Source organism: Hyperolius riggenbachi, chromosome 2 (genome assembly GCF_040937935.1).
Source record: "Hyperolius riggenbachi isolate aHypRig1 chromosome 2, aHypRig1.pri, whole genome shotgun sequence".
NCBI classification, from domain to species: Eukaryota; Metazoa; Chordata; class Amphibia; order Anura; family Hyperoliidae; genus Hyperolius; species Hyperolius riggenbachi.
The window spans coordinates 540,050,356-540,059,920 of record NC_090647.1 but is presented as its reverse complement, the minus strand read 5'-3'; the positions used below and the strand labels follow the sequence as shown (position 1 = coordinate 540,059,920).

The window sequence follows — 9,565 nt, the reverse complement described above, 5'->3', positions numbered from 1 at the left end:
CCCACGCGTGCTCATAGCCATTGGGCCTCAAACCCAAAAAAACGCCTGCAGCACCTGGGGTTCACAGCCGGCCTCCCATGCAGCTACTAACCAGGCCTGAAGCCGCTTAGCTTCCACGATCTGACGAGAGCGGGCGCTTTCGGCTTAGTGTGGCCGCAGGAAAGCTCCAAGGCGCCGGAAAGCGCCTTGAAGGTGAGGCTTCCCACGCGTGCTCATAGCCATTGGGCCTCAAACCCAAAAAAACACCTGCAGCACCTGGGGTTCACAGCCAGTGTCCCATGCAGCTACTAACCAGGCCTGAAGCCGCTTAGCTTCCGCAATCTGACGAGAGCGGGCCCTTTCGGCTTAGTGTGGCCACAGGGAATCTCCAAGGCGCCTTGAAGGTGAGGCTTCCCACGCGTGCTCATAGCCATTGGGCCTCAAACCCAAAAAAACACCTGCAGCACCTGGGGTTCACAGCCGGTCTCCCATTCAGCTACTATTCAGGCCTGAAGCCGCTTAGCTTCCGCGATCTGACGAAAGCGGGCGCTTTTGGCTTAGTGTAGCCGCAGGCAAATTACAAGGCGCCGTTCCGGCGCCTTGAAGGTGAGGCTTCCCACGCGTGCTCATAGCCATTGGGCCTCAAACCCAAAAAAACACCTGCAGCACCAGGGGTTCACAGCCAGTCTCCCATGCAGCTACTAACCAGGCATGAAGCCGCTTAGCTTTCGTGATCTGACGAGAGCAGGCGCTTTCGGTTTAGCGTGGCCGCAGGCAAACTCCAAGGCGCCATTCCGGCGCCTTGAAGGTGAGGCTTCCCACGTGTGCTCATAGCCATTGGGCCTCAAACCCAAAAAAATGCCTGCAGCACCTGGAGTTCACAGCCAGTCTCCCATGCAGCTACTAACCAGGCCTAAAGCCACTAAGCTTCCACAACCTGACGAGAGCAGGCACTTTTGGCTTAGTGTGGCCGCAGGCAAACTCCAAGGCGCCGTTCCGGCGTCTTGAAGGTGAGGCTTCCCATGCGTGCTCATAGCCATTGGGCCTCAAACCCAAAAAAACACCTGCAGCACCTGGGGTTCACAGCCAGTCTCCCATGCAGCTACTAACCAGGCCTGAAGCCGCTTAGCTTCCGCAATCTGACGAGAGCGGGCCCTTTCGGCTTAGTGTGGCCACAGGGAAACTCCAAGGCGCCTTGAAGGTGAGGCTTCCCACACGTGCTCATAGCCATTGGGCCTCAAACCCAAAAAAACACCTGCAGCACCTGGGGTTTACAGCCGGTCTCCCATGCAGCTACTATTCAGGCCTGAAGCCGCTTAGCTTCCGCGATCTGACGAGAGCGGGCGCTTTCGGCTTAGTGTGGCCGCAGGAAAACTCCAAGGTGCCGTTCCGGCGCCTTGAAGGTGAGGCTTCCCACGCGTGCTCATAGCCATTGGGCCTCAAACCCAAAAAAACGCCTGCAGCACCTGGGGTTCACAGCCAGTCTCCCATGCAGCTACTAACCAGGCCTTAAGCCGCTTAGCTTCCGCGATCTGACAAGAGCAGGCGCTTTCAGCTTAGTGTGGCCGCAGCCAAACTCCAAGGCGCCGTTCCGGCGTCTTGAAGGTGAGGCTTCCCACGCGTGCTCATAGCCATTGGGCCTCAAACCCAAAAAAACGCCTGCAGCACCTGGGGTTCACAGCCGGTCTCCCATGCAGCTACTAACCAGGCCTGAAGCCGCTTAGCTTCCACGATCTGACGAGAGCGGGCGCTTTCGGCTTAGTGTGGCCGCAGGAAAGCACCAAGGCGCCGGAAAGCGCCTTGAAGGTGAGGCTTCCCACGCGTGCTCATAGCCATTGGGCCTCAAACCCAAAAAAACACCTGCAGCACCTGGGGTTCACAGCCAGTGTCCCATGCAGCTACTAACCAGGCCTGAAGCCGCTTAGCTTCCGCAATCTGACGAGAGCGGGCCCTTTCAGCTTAGTGTGGCCACAGGGAATCTCCAAGGCGCCTTGAAGGTGAGGCTTCCCACGCGTGCTCATAGCCATTGGGCCTCAAACCCAAAAAAACACCTGCAGCACCTGGGGTTCACAGCCGGTCTCCCATTCAGCTACTATTCAGGCCTGAAGCCGCTTAGCTTCTGCGATCTGACGAGAGCAGGCGCTTTCGGCTTAGTGTAGCCGCAGGCAAACTACAAGGCGCCGTTCCGGCGCCTTGAAGGTGAGGCTTCCCACGCGTGCTCATAGCCATTGGGCCTCAAACCCAAAAAAACACCTGCAGCACCAGGGGTTCACAGCCGGTCTCCCATGCAGCTACTAACCAGGCCTGAAGCCACTTAGCTTCCGCAATCTGACGAGAGCGGGCGCTTTCAGCTTAGTGTGGCCACAGGCAAACTCCAAGTCGCCGTTCCGGCGCCTTGAAGGTGAAGCTTCCCACGCGTGCTCATAGCCATTGGGCCTTAAACCCAAAAAACACCTGCAGCACCTGGGGTTCACAGCCGGTCTCCCATGCAGATACTAACCAGGCCTGAAGCCGCTTAGCTTCCGCAATCTGACGAGAGCAGGCGCTTTCGGCTTAGTGTGGCCGCAGGCAAACTCCAAGGCGCCGTTCCGGCGCCTTGAAGGTGAGGCTTCCCACACGTGCTCATAGCCATTGGGCCTCAAACCCTAAAAAACACCTGCAGCACCTGGGGTTCACAGGCAGTCTCCCATGCAGCTACTAACCAGGCCTGAAGCCGCTTAGCTTCCGCGATCTGACAAGAGCGGGCGCTTTCAGCTTAGTGTGGCCGCAGCCAAACTCCAAGGCGCCGTTCCGGCGTCTTGAAGGTGAGGCTTCCCACGCGTGCTCATAGCCATTGGGCCTCAAACCCAAAAAAACGCCTGCAGCACCTGGGGTTCACAGCCGGCCTCCCATGCAGCTACTAACCAGGCCTGAAGCCGCTTAGCTTCCACGATCTGACGAGAGCGGGCGCTTTCGGCTTAGTGTGGCCGCAGGAAAACTCCAAGGCGCCGGAAAGCGCCTTGAAGGTGAGGCTTCCCACGCGTGCTCATAGCCATTGGGCCTCAAACCCAAAAAAACACCTGCAGCACCTGGGGTTCACAGCCAGTGTCCCATGCAGCTACTAACCAGGCCTGAAGCCGCTTAGCTTCCGCAATCTGACGAGAGCGGGCCCTTTCGGCTTAGTGTGGCCACAGGGAATCTCCAAGGCGCCTTGAAGGTGAGGCTTCCCACGCGTGCTCATAGCCATTGGGCCTCAAACCCAAATAAACACCTGCAGCACCTGGGGTTCACAGCCGGTCTCCCATTCAGCTACTATTCAGGCCTGAAGCCGCTTAGCTTCCGCGATCTGACGAAAGCGGGCGCTTTTGGCTTAGTGTAGCCGCAGGCAAATTACAAGGCGCCGTTCCGGCGCCTTGAAGGTGAGGCTTCCCACGCGTGCTCATAGCCATTGGGCCTCAAACCCAAAAAAACACCTGCAGCACCAGGGGTTCACAGCCGGTCTCCCATGCAGCTACTAACCAGGCCTGAAGCCGCTTAGCTTCTACGATCTGTCGAGAGCGGGCGCTTTCGGCTTAGTGTGACCGCAGGCAAACTCCAGAGCGCCGTTCCGGCGCCTTGAAGGTGAGGCTTCCCACTCGTGCTCATAGCCATTGGGCCTCAAACCCAAAAAACGCCTGCAGCACCTGGGGTTCACAGCCGGTCTCCCATGCAGCTACTAAACAGGCCTGAAGCCGCTTAGCTTCCACGATATGATGAGAGCGGGCGCTTTCGGCTTAGTGTGGCCACAGGCAAACGCCAAGGCGCCGTTCCGGCGCCTTGAAGGTGAGGCTTACCACGCGTGCTCATAGCCATTGGGCCTCAAACCCAAAAAAACACCTGCAGCACCTGGGGTTCACAGCCGGTCTCCCATACAACTACTATTCAGGCCTGAAGCCGCTTAGCTTCCGCGATCTGACGAGAGCGGGCGCATTCGCCTTAGTGTGGCCACAGGCAAACTCCAAGGGGCCTTGAAGGTGAGGCTTCCCACGCGTGCTCATAGCCATTGGGCCTCAAACCCAAAAAAACGCCTGCAGCACCTGGGGTTCACAGCCAGTCTCCCATGCAGCTAGTAACCAGGCATGAAGCCGCTTAGCTTCCGTGATCTGATGAGAGCGGGCGCTTTCGGCTTAGCGTTGCCGCAGGCAAACTCCAAGGCGCCATTCCGGCGCCTTGAAGGTGAGGTTTCCCACGCGTGCTCATAGCCATTGGGCCTCAAACCCAAAAAAATGCCTGCAGCACCTGGCGTTCACAGCCGGTCTCCCATGCAGCTACTAACCAGGCCTAAAGCCGCTTAGCTTCCACAACCTGACGAGAGCGGGCGCTTTTGGCTTAGTGTGGCCGCAGGCAAACTCCAAGGCGCCGTTCCGGCGTCTTGAAGGTGAGGCTTCCCACGCGTGCTCATAGCCATTGGGCCTCAAACCCAAAAAAATGCCTGCAGCACCTGGGGTTCTCAGCCGGTCTACCATGCAGCTACTAACCAGGCCTAAAGCCACTTAGCTTCCACGATCTGACGAGAGCAGGCGCTTTTGGCTTAGTGTGGCCGCAGGCAAACTCCAAGGCGCCGTTCCGGCGCCTTGAAGGTGAGGCTTCCCACGCGTGCTCATAGCCATTGGGCCTCAAACCCAAAAAAACACCTGCAGCACCTGGGGTTCACAGCCAGTCTCCCATGCAGCTACTAACCAGGCCTGAAGCCGCTTAGCTTCCGCAATCTGACGAGAGCGGGCCCTTTCGGCTTAGTGTGGCCACAGGGAAACTCCAAGGCGCCTTGAAGGTGAGGCTTCCCACGCGTGCTCATAGCCATTGGGCCTCAAACCCAAAAAAACACCTGGAGCACCTGGGGTTCACAGCCGGTCTCCCATGCAGCTACTATTCAGGCCTGAAGCCGCTTAGCTTCCGCGATCTGACGAGAGCGGGCGCTTTCGGCTTAGTGTGGCCGCAGGAAAACTCCAAGGTGCCGTTCCGGCGCCTTGAAGGTGAGGCTTCCCACGCGTGCTCATAGCCATTGGGCCTCAAACCCAAAAAAACACCTGCAGCACCTGGGGTTCACAGCCGGTCTCCCATGCAGCTACTAACCAGGCCTGAAGCCGCTTAGCTTCCGCGATCTGACGAGAACGGGCGCTTTCGCCTTAGTGTGTCCGCAGGCAAACTCCAAGGCGCCTTGAAGGTGAGGTTTCCCACGCGTGCTCATAGCCAATGGGCCTCAAACCCTAAAAAACGCTTGCAGCACCTGGGGTTCACAGCCAGTCTCCCATGCAGCTACTAACCAAGGCCTGAAGCCGCTTAGCTTCCGCGATCTGACGAGAGCGGGCGCTTTCGGCTTAGTGTGGCCGCAGGAAAACTCCAAGGTGCCGTTCCGGCGCCTTGAAGGTGAGGCTTCCCACGCGTGCTCATAGCCATTGGGCCTCAAACCCAAAAAAACGCCTGCAGCACCTGGGGTACACAGCCAGTCTCCCATGCAGCTACTAACCAGGCCTGAAGCCACTTAGCTTCCACGATCTTACGAGAGCGGGCGCTTTCGGCTTAGTGTGGCCGCAGGCAAAATCCAAGGCGCCGTTCCGGCGTCTTGAAGGTGAGGCTTCCCACGCGTACTCATAGCCATTGGGCCTCAAACCCAAAAAAACACCTGCAGCACCTGGGGTTCACAGCCGGTCTCCCATGCAGCTACTAACCAGGCCTGAAGCCGCTTAGCTTCCACGATCTGACGAGAGCGGGCGCTTTCGGCTTAGTGCGGCCGCAGGCAAACTCCAAGGCGCCGTTCCGGCGCCTTGAAGGTGAGGCTTCCCACGCGTGCTCATAGCCATTGGGCCTCAAACCCAAAAATACACCTGCAGCACCTGGGGTTCACAGCCAGTCTCCCATGCAGCTACTAACCAGGCCTGAAGCCGCTTAGCTTCCGCAATCTGACGAGAGCGGGCCATTTCGGCTTAGTGTGGCCACAGGGAAACTCCAAGGCGCCTTGAAGGTGAGGCTTTCCACGCGTGCTCATAGCCATTGGGCCTCAAACCCAAAAAAACACCTGCAGCACCTGGGGTTCACAGCCGGTCTCCCATGCAGCTACTATTCAGGCCTGAAGCCGCTTAGCTTCCGCGATCTGACAAGAGCAGGCGCTTTCGGCTTAGTGTGGCCACAGGAAAACTCCAAATCGCCGTTCCGGCGCCTTGAAGGTGAGGCTTCCCACGCGTGCTCATAGCCATTGGGCCTCAAACCCAAAAAAACACCTGCAGCACCTGGGGTTCACAGCCGGTCTCCCATGCAGCTACTAACCAGGCCTGAAGCCGCTTAGCTTCCGCAATCTGACGAGAGCAGGCGCTTTCGGCTTAGTGTGGCCGCAGGCAAACTCCAAGGCGCCGTTCCGGCGCCTTGAAGGTGAGGCTTCCCACACGTGCTCATAGCCATTGGGCCTCAAACCCTAAAAAACACTTGCAGCACCTAGGTTCACAGGCAGTCTCCCATGCAGCTACTAACCAGGCCTGAAGCCGCTTAGCTTCCACAATCTGACGAGAGCGGGCGCTTTCGGCTTAGTGTGGCCGCAGACAAACTCCAAGCCGCCGTTCCGGCGTCTTGAAGGTGAGGCTTCCCACGCGTGCTCATAGCCATTGGGCCTCAAACCCAAAAAAACACCTGCGGCACCTGGGGTTCACAGCCGGTCTCCCATGCAGCTACTAACCAGGCCTGAAGCCGCTTAGTTTCTACGATCTGTCGAGAGCGGGCGCTTTCGGCTTAGTGTGACCGCAGGCAAACTCCAAGCCGCCGTTCCGGCGCCTTGAAGGTGAGGCTTCCCACGCGTGCTCATAGCCATTGGGCCTCAAACCCAAAAAACGCCTGCAGCACCTGGGGTTCACAGCCGGTCTCCCATGCAGCTACTAACCAGGCCTGAAGCCGCTTAGCTTCCGCACTCTGATGAGAGCGGGCGCTTTTGGCTTAGTGTGGCCGCAGGCAAACTCCAAGCCGCCGTTCCGGCGCCTTGAAGGTGAGGCTTCCCACGCGTGCTCATAGCCATTGGGCCTCAAACCCAAAAAAACGCCTGCAGCACCTGGGGTTCACAGCCAGTCTCCCATGCAGCTACTAAACAGGCCTGAAGCCGCTTAGCTTCCACGATCTGACGATAGCAGGCCCTTTCGGCTTAGTGTGGCCGCAGGCAAACTCCAACGCGCCATTCCGGCGCCTTGAAGGTGAGGCTTCCCACGCGTGCTCATAGCCATTGGGCCTCAAACCCCAAAAAATGCCTGCAGCACCTGGGGTTCACAGCCGGTCTTCCATGCAGCTACTAACCAGGCCTGAAGCCGCTCAGCTTCCGCAATCTGACGAGAGTGGGCGCTTTCGGCTTAGTGTGGCCGCAGGAAAACTCCAAGGCGCCATTTCGGCGCCTTGAAGGTGAAGCTTCCCACGCGTGCTCATAGCCATTGGGCCTCAAACCCAAAAAAACCACCTGCAGCACCTGGGGTTCACAGCCAGTCTCCCATGCAGCTACTAACCAGGCCTGAAGCTGCTTAGCTTCCACGATATGATGAGAGCGGGCGCTTTCAGCTTAGTGTGGCCACAGGCAAACTCCAAGGCGCCGTTCCGGCGCCTTGAAGGTGAGGCTTACCACGCGTGCTCATAGCCATTGGGCCTCAAACCCAAAAAAACACCTGCAGCACCTGGGGTTCACAGCCGGTCTCCCATACAGCTACTATTCAGGCCTGAAGCCGCTTAGCTTCCGCGATCTGACGAGAGCGGGCACATTCGCCTTAGTGTGGCCGCAGGCAAACTCCAAGGCGCCTTGAAGGTGAGGCTTCCCACGCGTGCTCATAGCCATTGGGCCTCAAACCCAAAAAAACGCCTACAGCACCTGGGGTTCACAGCCAGTCTCCCATGCAGCTACTAACCAGGCCTGAAGCCGCTTAGCTTCCGCGATCTGACGAGAGCAGGCGCTTAGTGTGGCCGCAGGCAAACTCCAAGGCGCCGTTACGGCGCCTTGAAGGTGAGGCTTCCCATGCGTGCTCATAGCCATTGGGCCTCAAACCCAAAAAAACGCCTGCAGCACCTGGGGTTCACAGCCAGTCTCCCATGCAGCTACTAACCAGGCATGAAGCCGCTTAGCTTCCGTGATCTGACGAGAGCAGGCGCTTTCGGTTTAGCGTGGCCGCAGGCAAACTCCAAGGCGCCATTCCGGCGCCTTGAAGGTGAGGCTTCCCACGCGTGCTCATAGCCATTGGGCCTCAAACCCAAAAAAATGCCTGCAGCACCTGGAGTTCACAGCCAGTCTCCCATGCAGTTACTAACCAGGCCTAAAGCCGCTTAGCTTCCACAACCTGACGAGAGCGGGCACTTTTGGCTTAGTGTGGCCGCAGGCAAACTCCAAGGCGCCGTTCCGGCGTCTTGAAGGTGAGGCTTCCCACGCGTGCTCATAGCCATTGGGCCTCAAACCCAAAAAAACACCTGCAGCACCTGGGGTTCACAGCCGGTCTCCCATGCAGCTACTAACCAGGCATGAAGCCACTTAGCTTCCGCGATCTGACGAGAGCGGGCGCTTTCGGCTTAGTTTGGCCGCAGGCAAACTCCAAGGCGCCGTTCCGGCGCCTTGAAGGTGAGGCTTCCCACGCGTGCTCATAGCCATTGGGCCTCAAACCCAAAAAAACGCCTGCAGCACCTGGGGTTCACAGCCGGTCTCCCATGCAGCTACTAACCAGGCCTGAAGCCGCTTAGTTTCTACGATCTGTCGAGAGCGGGCGCTTTCGGCTTAGTGTGACCGCAGGCAAACTCCAAGCCGCCGTTCCGGCGCCTTGAAGGTGAGGCTTCCCACGCGTGCTCATAGCCATTGGGCCTCAAACCCAAAAAACGCCTGCAGCACCTGGGGTTCACAGCCGGTCTCCCATGCAGCTACTAACCAGGCCTGAAGCCGCTTAGCTTCCGCACTCTGACGAGAGCGGGCGCTTTTGGCTTAGTGTGGCCGCAGGAAAACTCCAAGCCGCCGTTCCGGCGCCTTGAAGGTGAGGCTTCCCACGCGTGCTCATAGCCATTGGGCCTCAAACCCAAAAAAACACCTGCAGCACCTGGGGTTCACAGCCTGTCTCCCATGCAGCTCCTAACCAGGCCTGAAACCGCTTAGCTTCCACGATCTGACGAAAGCGGGCGCTTTCGGCTTAGTGTGGCCGCAAGAAAACTCCAGGGCGCCGTTCTGGCGCCTTGAAGGTGAGGCTTCCCACGCGTGCTCATAGCCATTGGGCCTCAAACCCAAAAAAACGCCTGCAGCACCTGGGGTTCACAGCCAGTCTCCCATGCAGCTACTAAACAGGCCTGAAGCCGCTTAGCTTCCACGATCTGACGATAGCAGGCCCTTTCGGCTTAGTGTGGCCGCAGGCAAACTCCAACGCGCCATTCCGGCGCCTTGAAGGTGAGGCTTCCCACGCGTGCTCATAGCCATTGGGCCTCAAACCCAAAAAAATGCCTGCAGCACCTGGGGTTCACAGCCGGTCTTCCATGCAGCTACTAACCAGGCCTGAAGCCGCTCAGCTTCCGCAATCTGACGAGAGTGGGCGCTTTCGGCTTAGTGTGGCCGCAGGAAAACTCCAAGGCGCCATTTCGG

At 58.5% G+C, this 9,565-nt stretch overlaps 45 pseudogenes; all 45 read right to left on the bottom strand.

Moving 5' to 3' along the window:
- Positions 1–42: 42 nt before the first annotated feature.
- Positions 43–161, bottom strand: LOC137550605 (5S ribosomal RNA; annotated as a pseudogene).
- An 82-nt stretch (positions 162–243) lies between these two features.
- Positions 244–362, bottom strand: LOC137554302 (5S ribosomal RNA; annotated as a pseudogene).
- A 72-nt stretch (positions 363–434) lies between these two features.
- Positions 435–553, bottom strand: LOC137551612 (5S ribosomal RNA; annotated as a pseudogene).
- A 285-nt stretch (positions 554–838) lies between these two features.
- On the bottom strand, positions 839–957 carry LOC137554488 (5S ribosomal RNA; annotated as a pseudogene).
- An 83-nt stretch (positions 958–1,040) lies between these two features.
- On the bottom strand, positions 1,041–1,159 carry LOC137553916 (5S ribosomal RNA; annotated as a pseudogene).
- Positions 1,160–1,231: 72 nt separating this feature from the next.
- On the bottom strand, positions 1,232–1,350 carry LOC137548650 (5S ribosomal RNA; annotated as a pseudogene).
- Positions 1,351–1,433: 83 nt separating this feature from the next.
- Positions 1,434–1,552, bottom strand: LOC137553116 (5S ribosomal RNA; annotated as a pseudogene).
- An 83-nt stretch (positions 1,553–1,635) lies between these two features.
- Positions 1,636–1,754, bottom strand: LOC137548536 (5S ribosomal RNA; annotated as a pseudogene).
- An 82-nt stretch (positions 1,755–1,836) lies between these two features.
- Positions 1,837–1,955, bottom strand: LOC137554474 (5S ribosomal RNA; annotated as a pseudogene).
- A 72-nt stretch (positions 1,956–2,027) lies between these two features.
- On the bottom strand, positions 2,028–2,146 carry LOC137547639 (5S ribosomal RNA; annotated as a pseudogene).
- An 83-nt stretch (positions 2,147–2,229) lies between these two features.
- LOC137552127 (5S ribosomal RNA) lies at positions 2,230–2,348 on the bottom strand (annotated as a pseudogene).
- Positions 2,349–2,430: 82 nt separating this feature from the next.
- LOC137549852 (5S ribosomal RNA) lies at positions 2,431–2,549 on the bottom strand (annotated as a pseudogene).
- An 83-nt stretch (positions 2,550–2,632) lies between these two features.
- LOC137552180 (5S ribosomal RNA) lies at positions 2,633–2,751 on the bottom strand (annotated as a pseudogene).
- An 83-nt stretch (positions 2,752–2,834) lies between these two features.
- Positions 2,835–2,953, bottom strand: LOC137550604 (5S ribosomal RNA; annotated as a pseudogene).
- Positions 2,954–3,035: 82 nt separating this feature from the next.
- LOC137554301 (5S ribosomal RNA) lies at positions 3,036–3,154 on the bottom strand (annotated as a pseudogene).
- Positions 3,155–3,226: 72 nt separating this feature from the next.
- On the bottom strand, positions 3,227–3,345 carry LOC137551611 (5S ribosomal RNA; annotated as a pseudogene).
- Positions 3,346–3,428: 83 nt separating this feature from the next.
- LOC137553308 (5S ribosomal RNA) lies at positions 3,429–3,547 on the bottom strand (annotated as a pseudogene).
- An 82-nt stretch (positions 3,548–3,629) lies between these two features.
- Positions 3,630–3,748, bottom strand: LOC137552935 (5S ribosomal RNA; annotated as a pseudogene).
- Positions 3,749–3,831: 83 nt separating this feature from the next.
- Positions 3,832–3,950, bottom strand: LOC137549941 (5S ribosomal RNA; annotated as a pseudogene).
- Positions 3,951–4,022: 72 nt separating this feature from the next.
- Positions 4,023–4,141, bottom strand: LOC137554348 (5S ribosomal RNA; annotated as a pseudogene).
- An 83-nt stretch (positions 4,142–4,224) lies between these two features.
- LOC137552565 (5S ribosomal RNA) lies at positions 4,225–4,343 on the bottom strand (annotated as a pseudogene).
- An 83-nt stretch (positions 4,344–4,426) lies between these two features.
- LOC137550007 (5S ribosomal RNA) lies at positions 4,427–4,545 on the bottom strand (annotated as a pseudogene).
- Positions 4,546–4,628: 83 nt separating this feature from the next.
- Positions 4,629–4,747, bottom strand: LOC137553914 (5S ribosomal RNA; annotated as a pseudogene).
- Positions 4,748–4,819: 72 nt separating this feature from the next.
- LOC137551395 (5S ribosomal RNA) lies at positions 4,820–4,938 on the bottom strand (annotated as a pseudogene).
- Positions 4,939–5,021: 83 nt separating this feature from the next.
- Positions 5,022–5,140, bottom strand: LOC137552573 (5S ribosomal RNA; annotated as a pseudogene).
- A 72-nt stretch (positions 5,141–5,212) lies between these two features.
- On the bottom strand, positions 5,213–5,332 carry LOC137553440 (5S ribosomal RNA; annotated as a pseudogene).
- An 83-nt stretch (positions 5,333–5,415) lies between these two features.
- On the bottom strand, positions 5,416–5,534 carry LOC137553474 (5S ribosomal RNA; annotated as a pseudogene).
- Positions 5,535–5,617: 83 nt separating this feature from the next.
- Positions 5,618–5,736, bottom strand: LOC137550010 (5S ribosomal RNA; annotated as a pseudogene).
- An 83-nt stretch (positions 5,737–5,819) lies between these two features.
- LOC137554292 (5S ribosomal RNA) lies at positions 5,820–5,938 on the bottom strand (annotated as a pseudogene).
- Positions 5,939–6,010: 72 nt separating this feature from the next.
- LOC137552437 (5S ribosomal RNA) lies at positions 6,011–6,129 on the bottom strand (annotated as a pseudogene).
- Positions 6,130–6,212: 83 nt separating this feature from the next.
- On the bottom strand, positions 6,213–6,331 carry LOC137549856 (5S ribosomal RNA; annotated as a pseudogene).
- An 83-nt stretch (positions 6,332–6,414) lies between these two features.
- On the bottom strand, positions 6,415–6,532 carry LOC137553999 (5S ribosomal RNA; annotated as a pseudogene).
- An 83-nt stretch (positions 6,533–6,615) lies between these two features.
- On the bottom strand, positions 6,616–6,734 carry LOC137554101 (5S ribosomal RNA; annotated as a pseudogene).
- An 82-nt stretch (positions 6,735–6,816) lies between these two features.
- Positions 6,817–6,935, bottom strand: LOC137549587 (5S ribosomal RNA; annotated as a pseudogene).
- Positions 6,936–7,018: 83 nt separating this feature from the next.
- LOC137554572 (5S ribosomal RNA) lies at positions 7,019–7,137 on the bottom strand (annotated as a pseudogene).
- An 83-nt stretch (positions 7,138–7,220) lies between these two features.
- Positions 7,221–7,339, bottom strand: LOC137554127 (5S ribosomal RNA; annotated as a pseudogene).
- An 84-nt stretch (positions 7,340–7,423) lies between these two features.
- Positions 7,424–7,542, bottom strand: LOC137553807 (5S ribosomal RNA; annotated as a pseudogene).
- An 83-nt stretch (positions 7,543–7,625) lies between these two features.
- On the bottom strand, positions 7,626–7,744 carry LOC137551617 (5S ribosomal RNA; annotated as a pseudogene).
- Positions 7,745–8,011: 267 nt separating this feature from the next.
- On the bottom strand, positions 8,012–8,130 carry LOC137554407 (5S ribosomal RNA; annotated as a pseudogene).
- An 83-nt stretch (positions 8,131–8,213) lies between these two features.
- LOC137554042 (5S ribosomal RNA) lies at positions 8,214–8,332 on the bottom strand (annotated as a pseudogene).
- Positions 8,333–8,415: 83 nt separating this feature from the next.
- On the bottom strand, positions 8,416–8,534 carry LOC137551549 (5S ribosomal RNA; annotated as a pseudogene).
- Positions 8,535–8,617: 83 nt separating this feature from the next.
- LOC137553886 (5S ribosomal RNA) lies at positions 8,618–8,736 on the bottom strand (annotated as a pseudogene).
- Positions 8,737–8,818: 82 nt separating this feature from the next.
- Positions 8,819–8,937, bottom strand: LOC137552030 (5S ribosomal RNA; annotated as a pseudogene).
- A 285-nt stretch (positions 8,938–9,222) lies between these two features.
- On the bottom strand, positions 9,223–9,341 carry LOC137554571 (5S ribosomal RNA; annotated as a pseudogene).
- Positions 9,342–9,424: 83 nt separating this feature from the next.
- On the bottom strand, positions 9,425–9,543 carry LOC137554126 (5S ribosomal RNA; annotated as a pseudogene).
- Positions 9,544–9,565: the final 22 nt, after the last annotated feature.